The sequence below is a fragment of the Malus domestica genome, chromosome 17 (assembly GCF_042453785.1).
Source record: "Malus domestica chromosome 17, GDT2T_hap1".
In the NCBI taxonomy this organism is placed as follows: domain Eukaryota; kingdom Viridiplantae; phylum Streptophyta; class Magnoliopsida; order Rosales; family Rosaceae; genus Malus; species Malus domestica.
The window spans coordinates 8,565,128-8,576,471 of record NC_091677.1 but is presented as its reverse complement, the minus strand read 5'-3'; the positions used below and the strand labels follow the sequence as shown (position 1 = coordinate 8,576,471).

The 11,344-nt window shown below is 36.7% G+C and overlaps 1 non-coding gene across 1 annotated transcript; it reads right to left on the bottom strand.

Moving 5' to 3' along the window:
- Positions 1-7,755: 7,755 nt before the first annotated feature.
- On the bottom strand, positions 7,756-7,862 carry LOC139193923 (small nucleolar RNA R71). The gene has a single exon (XR_011578465.1). It is a non-coding gene; the product is annotated as a small nucleolar RNA R71 (small nucleolar RNA).
- Positions 7,863-11,344: the final 3,482 nt, after the last annotated feature.

Here is an 11,344-nt window from a genome sequence, read left to right as displayed (position 1 = left end):
GAGTAGTGAAGGTTGCTTGTCACAATCACGTTAATTAAATTCTTGGCAAACGTATCATGCATTCATAGTTACAATTGCCTCGTCAACACTTATGATTTTCATTGAACGTAATGATCTCTGATTGTATCTCTATTATGCATTCATATAGGGGACTTTTAGAGAATGATTTGGGTTGTCGCATGCATTCATCCAATTCAATGAGTAAAGGAAAATATGAGGGTTAATATGTGCATCACGGTTAATCTGAGGTGTTGAGCATCATAGTTTATTGAAAAGCAATTGGAAATAGATTCATGTACAAGTGATCCGCCCCTGGTCGGGATGTGACAAGGGTCGGGATGTGACAAATTGGTATCAGAGCCAATCTCTGACCAGAAGTGTGTCGACGAGGACGTCGGGCCCCTAAGGGTGGTGGATTGTAACATCCCACATCGTCCAGGGGAGTGATCCTTAAATGTATATTCTCATCCCTATCTAGCACGAGACCTTTTGGGAGCTCACTAACTTCGAGTTCCATAGGAACTCCGAAGTTAAGCGAGAAGGAGGCCAGAGCACTCCCATGATGAGTGACCCACTGTGAAGTTGGTCGTGAGTTCCCAGAAACAAAACCGTGAGGGCGTGGTCGGGCCCAAAGCGGACAATATCGTGTTACGGTGGTGGAGGGGGCCTGGGAAGTGATCCGCCCCGGGCCGGGATGTGACACCTTCGATTCATTTAGTGTAGACTAGTTATAGAGCTCGTGCGTTGCTGCGGGTTTTAAAAGTCTATAAAACATGTAAAAAGTTCTATTACAATACATTGTATCATGGTGTTATGATTATAAAAAAATAGTTTGATTGGTTATGTACGAAATGAAATTTACTTACCATGGGAGAGGTTGGTCTAGGTTCTGCCCAGATGCTAAGCAGATGCCAAAATGTGTATCCTGGCGACTTCTTGGTTCAACCTGAAAGGAAAATGAATATATTTTCATATTGAGATAGTGAAGAAAAATTATTTTAGTTGAACTATTGTCAAAACTGTGAATTATCATGAATTAAAAACATTCATCATCTTCTTTTCAAATGCATAACAAAACTTGTAAAAAAAATGAATCGAAAATTTAACACCAAAATTTAAACACCGACAGACAAATGAATAATAAAAAATAGCAAACTAAATGATCAAGGCCACTTTGTTTCTCTGTAAGCTTTATTTGCAAAGCATAGGAGTATATAATGAAAAAGCTCTATTAACGACATCCATAATGAAAAACAGCAGAACAACAAATATAAAAATATAATGAAGACCAAATTTATTTATTTTTAATCAGAGAAGCCATCACGCACCCGAATTTTTTTACTCATTTTGACCATAATTATAACAGATGCTGGCTATAAATACACAGACTCACACAAAATCGAAATTTCTATTTTATAAATAAAATCAAAACATATATTCTAACTATTTATTTAAAAATCTGACCTTTGAGGAATTAATTTTCTTAATTTTCTCAACTGAGGGTAATTAGCATTCTAGGTTAATATGCAAGATTTAATCTAAATTAAGAATTGCCTAGTTTATATCCTTCTGGTGATCATTTACTTTTGATGGGACTCATTTATATGCTACTGTGCATTGAAACTTGTTTGCATTTTCAAGGAAATTTACCTTCCCATGATTATTTAACATCTGATGCAGATTTTGGACTCATTTAGTAATGGCCTATGCTTTTACAATTTGGACGTGCTACATATTGAAAACAGAGTACGAGAAGGTTGCAACAATGAGGTTGCATTTTCTTGCATGACGGCGTCCTGATCAGTTCACGGTAAGATCAACTTGATTATTCTTAAGCTTATGTGATAAATAAATTGACCTTGAAGCACAGTAGTCGGGACATGCGTTGTACATATAAATGTGTTGCAATTAATAATACGAAAATACGGTACCTTTAAATAGTGAAATTCAGGTAGGGATTTCACATCTACTATGGGATTAACCTTCACCATGTCCATTTGTTCTAACGTTTAACATCATCTATAGATATTAACTTAAAAATAATGAATTTTTTTTAAACTAACTCAAAAATTTTAAAACCTAAAAGTTCTTACTTCCCACCCCAAACTTATTTCACACTTTGTCCTCAAGGTGTGGAAAAAAATAAATAAAAGTAATAAGAAACTTAAAACAACAAAAAGAAAAATAAACAAAGATCCTATTTTACGAAAAAGAAAAGACAAAAATGAAAATTAGATTACAAAAAGAAAAACTAATGAAAAGGGCTTGTAAACTTTATATTTTAACCAAAAATCATGTTACAATTTTTTTTAATGGTTAGTACAAAACCCAATACAAAATCAGTCCAACTACAATGGCCCAACCAAAATAATATCATTACTTGTCGATTTTGCCCCTAACGTTTTAGGTTAAGTCAGTTTCGTTTTATTCCGTCAGTTTACTTTTGCCCCTGTCAGAGAGCTGAAAAAGTCACGATTCTTTATATTCACCCCCAACAACCCATAAATCCCACTAACTCCCTCTCGAGCTCCCCCACACTATCTCTCTCTCACTTTCTCTCTCTAACTTTCTATCTGCAACTCCACTTCGATTTTTCAGGTTGATGATGAGAAACTGATTTAGTGCGCAAATAAAGAGAGGAGAGAGAGAAGAACACACATAAATTCTGGGTTTTATTCATCTGTCATTTGATTTTCTAATCTCGGATTGCTTCTCGTTTGCTTCCAAATCCTGAATCATTTCTTGAGGTTAACGGGGGTGTTGAATTTGATTAGTCCGAGGTTGGTGCGTCATCACAGGAGAGAGTTTGTATTTCAATTTGGAGGGAGGGAGGTTGATTCGGTGGAACTGGATTTGTCAAAGTGGGTGACTGGGGGCTCCGCCGATGGATTCGTAATGACAACAAAAACTGATTCCCCTTTTCAGCCATCCCTTGATCAAATAAAACTTCCTATCCTTCTTTTGTTTTTTTCCTCCCATGAGGACAAAAAAATTACTTTGATGCAGATGGAATCAAAGCCCCTTGTTGTTTTTCTCTCGGACAGAGAGTCGCAGACCTTTCACCTTCCCCACGCGAAAAAAATCCCCTTGTTTTTAGGTTTTGCAATTTTGGACGCGGTGGGGTTGATGATGGATTGTGCGCTAGTGGCATTGGTAGGTGAAGACTGGGTAATGGGCTGCTATTTTCCTTCTTTTTTTTTCCAGAGTTTTTATTTGGATGGTTAACAGTGTTATATTGAATCAATTGAGGGACAAGTGTAAATTTTGAGGGAAGCCAATGAGAGGCCACATATGATTTTCGGTGCAGAAGATCTGCACTCCTGATTTCTACTTGACTGATTAATTTAGTTAATTTTGGATTATTGTGTTAGAAATTGTGATGTGTTCAAATTAAAAGTTAGAATTTTTGATATAAGTCTGGTGGTGGCATATGCTTTCTTGATTTACTCAACATGTTGTATGTTTCTACTTTATTCTCACCGAGGAAAAAAATGGTACATTGTTCGTATTTGGTATATTTGAAGTTTCATAAATAGTACTCGTGTTCAGTTTTATAAATAGTATATGTGTTCAGTTTCATAAATAGTTTTCGTGTTTAGTTTCATAAATAGTACCCGTGTTCAGTTTTATAAATAGTTTTCGTGTTCAGTTTCATAATAGTTTCTGTGTTCAATTTCATAAATGGTAATCGTGTTCAATTTCATAAATAGTACCCGTGTTTAGTTTCATAAACAGTTTTCGTGTTCTGTTTCATAAATGGTACCCGTGTTCAGTTTCTTAAATAGTTTTCATGTCCCGTTTCATAAATAATAATCATGTTCAGTTTCATAAATAGTACCCTGTTCAGTTTCATAAATAGTACCCGATTTCATAAATAGTGTCTAGTTCTTAGTCCAGTTCCACCGAATCAACCTCCCTCCCTCCAAATTGAAATACAAACCCTCTCCTGTGATGACGCACCACCCTCGGTTCTATTTATGAAAGTTGATCAATTACTAAACACTATTTATGAAATCAGACCAAGAAAGAGACATTATTTATGAAACTGTACCAAATACTATAAACTATTTATGAAACTAGACTTAATAACTAGGCACTTATGAAACATGACTAAGGACTAAGCATTATTTATGATGCAAGAACAAACCACCAATCGATTGATTCAACACTAACCCAGATGTTCTGCCTTCCATGTGTCTTATGAATCTTTTTGGAATTTTCAGACTTTCAAAGCTCAAATCAGTAAAATAAAATGCAAAAAAATGAGTATTTAGTTTAAGAAATAGTGATAGTGTCCATATTCAATTTTAGAAATAGTCGGTGTTCAGTTTAAGAAATAGTGATAGTACCAATTAGGGGTGGGTTCGATTTCAATTGGTTCAGTTTTTTACCAAAAGCGAAATCGAACTGAATTTAATATCCAGTTTCTGGTTCGGTTTTATACAGTTTTTTTTTTCCGATACGATTTCAGTTCCTTTTTTTATACATTTATAAAACCTGAAATTAAAAAAAAAAACTGAAATTTTATTATTTGGGAAACTGTGCTTCCTTAACTTTGGTAGAAACAAATTGTGCTTCCTTAAATATCAAACTAATTAACAGAAATAAATCAGTCAGTTACTTTAATAGATTACAAGATCATTAGATTATGATCACACATCTCCACCTTCTACTTGTGCTGATGTTCTTCTTACCTGCATAGTAAAATGCATTGTCAACTGATTGAGAAACCATATTAGTTCTTGGTACGGCCATCATAACATCTCAGATTCTTTGAGCAATAACAAGGTTTCCGTGGAGTGCGCTTTTCCTTGAGGTAATATATGGGGATGGAAAACCATCTAAGAAGTAAGCGGGGTGAGGGAAAACCCTGAGTAGTTACAGGTTTATTCTCTAATCTCTATAAGTAAGTAAGGGTGTATGTATATGAGTGACACACAATGGCAATACTCTAGATTAATAGGTTTCTTCCCTACTCGTTTCGGTAGTTGAACCTAAGAGTGATGAATAAGAATACAACAGATATGGAACAGACTACGAAAGAGTAATGTAGCGAAAGAAACATTAGCCACAACATCAATTCTCATTTAAAGCATAGAACTAAAATGACATCCTCAATAACGATGATATGAAGAATACAACAACGTATTCAAAATGTCTACTTACTGATCACTCATATATTTCATGCATTTATACCATCTATTTCTAAAGTCTTTGTGATGTTTTTGTGTTAAAATTGTGGCATTTTACCTTACCTTGTGTTAATGTGCAGTTAATTTTGTTTTAGGATCAATTTCAAGCAAAATGGAGAAAAGAAATAAAAAAAAAACTGAAAAGAAAATAAAAGAAAAGAAAGGAAGTGGAGTGCGCAAAAGCAGTGGGGGAGACACTGAGCAACAAAAAATAAATGGGACGGAAAGGAAGACATTGAGCAGAAAACAAAGAGAGTGGAGGACAGACTGAAATAAAATAGGCAGGGAGTGGAGAGACTGACGGGGATGGCAGAAAGAAAAGAAAACAGAAATAAAATAAGAAAAGAAGAGAAGAGTGGGAAGGAAGTGGAGTGCACACTGACAAAAAGAATAAAAGAAGAAGAGACGGAAGGCAGAGCGGTACTATCCAGAGAAAGAAAAACAAAAAATAAAGAGGCAGAGGGGGACGGACTGACAAAAAAAAAACAAACAAAAGAAAAACAGAGGGAAAAGAGGAAGGGACAGAGCAGCAGGCGCAGGGAGAGAAGAGAGACTGACGGGCAGAGGGAAGAGAGAGCACAGCAGAGGGCGCAGAAAGTCAGAGCAGAGGAGGAAAAGAAGTCAGAGCAGAGGAGGAACAAAAAACGGGTGTTTTCTTTCTTTGTTATTTTGTTTTATAGATAAATTTTTATGTATGAACATAATTATATGTAACTAATTTATTATGCTAGAGTGAGGCCATGAGCCGCAACATGAATACGTAGATTTATTTTTCAATTGCTTAAGTGTTGTTACATGCTTGCTTTGACATTTTCAATCTCTAAATTAAACTATCTATGTGTCTTGATGATTGATCACCATTAGGATGCTTAGAAAAGTTATCGGATGCAATTTTGAACGAATGTCACGTTAAAATTGGTTGTGCTTCTTGTGATTGAGGATTGTACTCTCCTAAGGTAAATATCATGCTCTTAGGGATTATATGGTTTAACAAAAGGATTTTCACCAAGATTAATGAATCACTCATGTTTATATTTAATCCAAATGTCATGGATAAGTTGCATGTAGTGGTATGCGTTTTAGCTTGAATGTCACAAGTAAAACATACACAAGGAAAATCCAACCTTCAAAGCATGTGTGTTTTCAATTATTTAAGCAATTGGAATAGCTACGTAGGAGTGTTATTGGTAAATGTTGAACTCTAGCATATTGTCAATCTATTTTTCTTCAATCATTTATTTTATCTTGAATTTCCTTATTTACTTGTTTTGTTTAAGTTGAATCATTATTCCTATAAACCAATTCCCATTTTTAGATATTTGTTTAAGTCACATCCAATAATATTTAGTTTCGTTAATTTAGTGTAATTCTTAGAGTTAAATAAGTTAAATACACAAAAACTCGTAAATTGTTTATATCAGTCCCTGAGGAGATCGACCTTGCTTGAGCCATTCTATACTACAAACACTTGTTCTCTTGCAAGAATTTTCTATGATTTAACCCTTTGTTTTACAAGTGGTAAAATCGCTATCAAGAAATTGGCGCCGTTGCCGGGGACTGTGCCAACAGTTCCCGAGCTTTTGTGTTTATTTTTCTTATGCTTGTGTTTATGTCTTATTTTTATTAATCATTAAATTAAAAAAAAAAGTTATCTGTTTATGTATCCCTTTCACAAATTTCTGTTCTAAGTCAAGTATTATTAAAATTAAAAAAAAATTATTTAAAATTAAAAAAAAAACAGCAATTAATTTAGTTGAGTTTTGATCTTTAATTAAGTGTAGTGGATGTGTGGTGTGAGATTTTTGTTTTCGTTTAATTAACTAGTGGTTGCCAATTTGCATAAATTGTGTTTTTAATTCATCTAGGTTTACTTACTTTCTTTTTCTTTTTGTTGTTTAGTTAGTTTCTGTTAAGTTTTATTTTATTTTACTTTTATTTTTATTGTGGCTTAATATTTTTGTTGTTTGTTCAGGTGTAGTATATGGTGATTGGAACAAGGTCCAAGAATCAAGTGCTTATTCCTTACGACCCTGAACCAGAGAGAAGTGCAAGGAAGTTAGCTACAGAAAAATATTTAGCACAAAATTCCAACCTTGGTGATACTTTTCTTAAGGATTTGTTCCGTGATCCTGAGAGCAACACATCTATTTTCCAACCTTTGGCACCAGTTGCACACATGACCCTAGCCTTACCTGCAGCAGGTCAACCTTTAAGGAATTCATTGGCGGCGAGAATCAATGCAGTGCCAAGGTGCATTATATATCCAGATGTGGAAGATGGGACATCCTTTGAAATCAAACCTCACATTCTCAACATATTGCCATCCTTTCATGGGTTGCCAAACAGTGATCCCAACATGCATTTGGTTGATTTTATTGAGGCATGTGACAACACCATAATCAGAGGTTTCTCTTCTGAAGCTATCAAGTTATGCTTGTTCCCATTCTCTTTGAAGGACAAAGCCAAGGCGTGGCTGCATTCTCTGCCTGCCAATAGCATTACAACATGGACAGAATTGCAAGAAAAATTTCTCAATAAGTTTTTTCCTTCTTCCAAGACTCTTGCACTCAAGAAAGAGATATTGGCTTTCGCTCAAAAACCAAACGAGTCTTTCCATGAAGCTTGGGAACGGTATAATGAGATGTACACAAAATGTCCTCATGCTGGGTTTGATTCTAACCTTTAAATGAACATATTTTATGATGGTCTCAATGCCACCACCAAGAGTCAAGTGAATGCATCTGCTAGAGGGTTATTAATGTCAAAATCAGCAAGGGAAGCATTTGAGTTGTTTAATATGATGGCTTCTGAATCCCAACAATGGACAGAAGAACAAACACAAAAGAGGGGAGTTTTTGAGATTTCTCAGAGTTCTCTTAATGTTTTTGCTCAAATTGCTAAAATGGAAAAGAATTTTAATGCCAAATTTGTTGCCTTAATGCGGGTCTCTTCCATGCCCAATGCCCAAGAAGCGTGCATCATTTGTAGTGAGACAACTCATGACATCACTCAATGCCCCAACAAGGATAGCTACCCTGAGCTTGTGCAAGATCATGTGAATATGGTGAATAATTTCATTAGACCCAGAAGTGACCCTTATTCCAATACATATAATCCTGGGTGGAAGAACCATCCCAATCTCAGTTGGGGTGGCAACCAACAGCCACGTTAATACCAACAGTCTTACCAATCAACTAGTGAGACTAAGAAACCATCTCTTGAAGACCAAATGTCACAGCTAGCTCAACATATGTCTGCTCTCTCTAATAGCACCAACAGTTTTGTCCAATCCACACAAACTAGCATTCAGAATCTCACGGCATCAGTGGGGAATTTGGAGACTCAAGTTGGACAGCTTGCTACCATGTTCAATGAAAGAGAGAAAGGAAAGTTCCCGAGCCAATCTGAGCAAAATCCAAGAGGGATGGAGCATTGCAAAGTAATACGAACATTGAAAAGTGGCAAGAGCTATGACAACAGAGAAGTGGTGCACCATGAAGCCGAAGTGGAAGAAGAAGAGTTTACTGAAAGTACACCATTAGTTGCAAAGTCTCGGTCAGAGGCTATTTCTGAAGCAGGTATTCCAGATCCTAGTGCAAGTGACAAAGTGCAATCTCGACCCAACTTTGATGCAAACAAGGAAAAAGACCTTGGTAGTTTATTTGCACCTTCTGACAAGCCACCATACAAGCCACCTTTGCCATTTCCACAAAGGCAGCAACAACGTTCCAAGGATCAACAATGCATTGAATTCATGAAGACGTTGGCTAAGGTTCAAATTAATTTGCCTCTATTAGATTCTATTAAACAGATCCCATCATATGCCAAATTTCTGAAAGAGCTATGTTCTAAAAAGAAAAAGTTCTTGGAATACGAGAATGTGATTTTAACTGAACAATGCAGTGCTGTCCTCTTACATAAGCTACCACCCAAGAAGAAAGATCCGGGGAGTTTCACTATCTCTTGTACTATTGGTAGTCTTGATTTTCATAAAGTATTGATTGATTTAGGAGTAAGTGTTAACCTTATGCCTTATTCTGTTTTTCAAAAATTAGGTGAAGGAGAACTCAAGCCCACATCTGTGAGTCTTCAATTGGCAGATAGGTCCGTGACCTATCCTTTGGGTATTCTGGAAGATGTGATTATTAAAGTGGATAAATTCTATCTCCCAGCTGATTTCATTGTACTTGACATGGAGGAAGACAAGGAAGTGCCTCTCATTTTAGGCCGACCGTTCATAGCCACCGCCCGGACACTTATTGATGTGGAAGCAGGTACTTTAACCCTAAGAGTGCAAGGAGAATCAGTTGTATTCAAACTCTTTGAAGCTGTCAAGCGTCCTTTCAAACCTGAAGAGTGTTTTCGTGTTGATGTTTTGGATGGGATTGTGCATGCAAACTTTGCCTCACGATCATCTAATGATGAGCTGTTAACTTGCCTCACCAACCATGATGCTACTTTATCTATGGAAGAAAATGTGGTGGACGTCATCGCTGCATTGGATAGTGCACCAATTCATAATCCAAAGTGGCGACATGTTTATGAAAGCCTTGGAGTGCCTAAGTAGCCTCTTTTTCCTGCAAGTGAGCAAGCTCCGAAGTTAGAGCTCAAGCTACTGCCGAGCCACCTCAAGTATGCTCATCTCGAGGTGAATAAGACCTTGCCTGTTATTATTGCTGCTGATCTTAATGACACGGAGGAAGACAAATTACTAAGAGTTCTTCGCAAGCATCAAGATGCTCTGGGGTGGACACTTGCTAACATAAAAGGCATTAGTCCAGCTTTGTGCATGCATAGGATTTTTACGGAGGCTAGGACTAAACCAACTGTTGAAGCTCAAAGACGTCTAAATCCGATCATGAAGGAAGTTGTAAGAGTTGAGGTGATGAAGTTACTCGATGCAGGTATCATTTATCCAATCTCGGATAGCAAATGGGTGAGCTCGACTCAGGTGGTTCCAAAGAAAACTGGTATTACTGTGGTGAAGAATGATAACAACGAGCTTGTGCCTACAAGGATGACCACCGGATGGCGAATGTGTGTTGACCATAGAAAGCCCAATAACAGCACTAGAAAGGATCATTTTCCGCTGCCATTCATTGATCAGATGCTCGAGAGACTAGCTGGTCATTCTTTCTATTGTTTCTTAGATGGTTATTCAGGGTACAACCAAATTCCAATTGCCCCTGAGGATCAAGAGAAGACAACGTTTACATGCCCTTTTGGTACATTTGCATACAGACGAATGCCATTTGGATTGTGCAATGCCCCTGCCACTTTCCAACGATGCATGATGAGTATTTTTTCTGGAATGGTTGAAAATATTGTCGAGGTTTTTATGGATGACTTTTCTGTTTTTGGTAATTCTTTTGATATATGTTTGGATAACTTGTCTTTGGTTTTGGAAAGATGTAGGGAGACTAATCTTGTGTTAAATTGGGAGAAATGCCATTTTATGGTTAAGCATGGCATTGTGCTAGGACATCTAATTTCAAGCAAAGGAATAGAGGTCGACAAAGCAAAGATTGAGGTGATCGTCAAATTACCACCACCAACTTCTGTGAAGAATGTGAGATCTTTCTTGGGACATGCGGGTTTTTATCGAAGATTCATCAAGGGTTTTTCCAAAATTAGTCGTCCTCTTTGTAATTTACTTGCTAAAGATGCTTGTTTTGATTTTAATGCAGATTGTCATGATGCTTTCAACAAATTGAAGAATCTTCTCACATCAGCCCCAATTATAACAGCTCCAGATTGGACCCTTCATTTTGAGCTCCTGTGCGATGCTTTCGATTACGCTGTGGGTGCTGTCCTTGGTCAACGACGTGACAAGCTCCCCTATGTTATATATTATGCCAACCGCACTTTGAATGATGCTCAGCTGAATTATGCCACTACGGAAAAAGAATTACTTGCAGTGGTATTTGCTCTTGAAAAGTTTTGATCGTAATTAGTTGGTGCTAAAGTCATTGTGTATTCTGATCATTTTGCTCTTAAGTACTTATTGTCTAAAAAAGAGGCCAAACCACGATTGATTCGATGGGTCCTTTTCTTGCAAGAGTTTGATTTGGAGATCCTAGATAAAAAGGAACGTGAGAATGTTGTGGCGGATCATCTCTCAAGATTAGTAAATGCAAGCACTGATGAGGCAG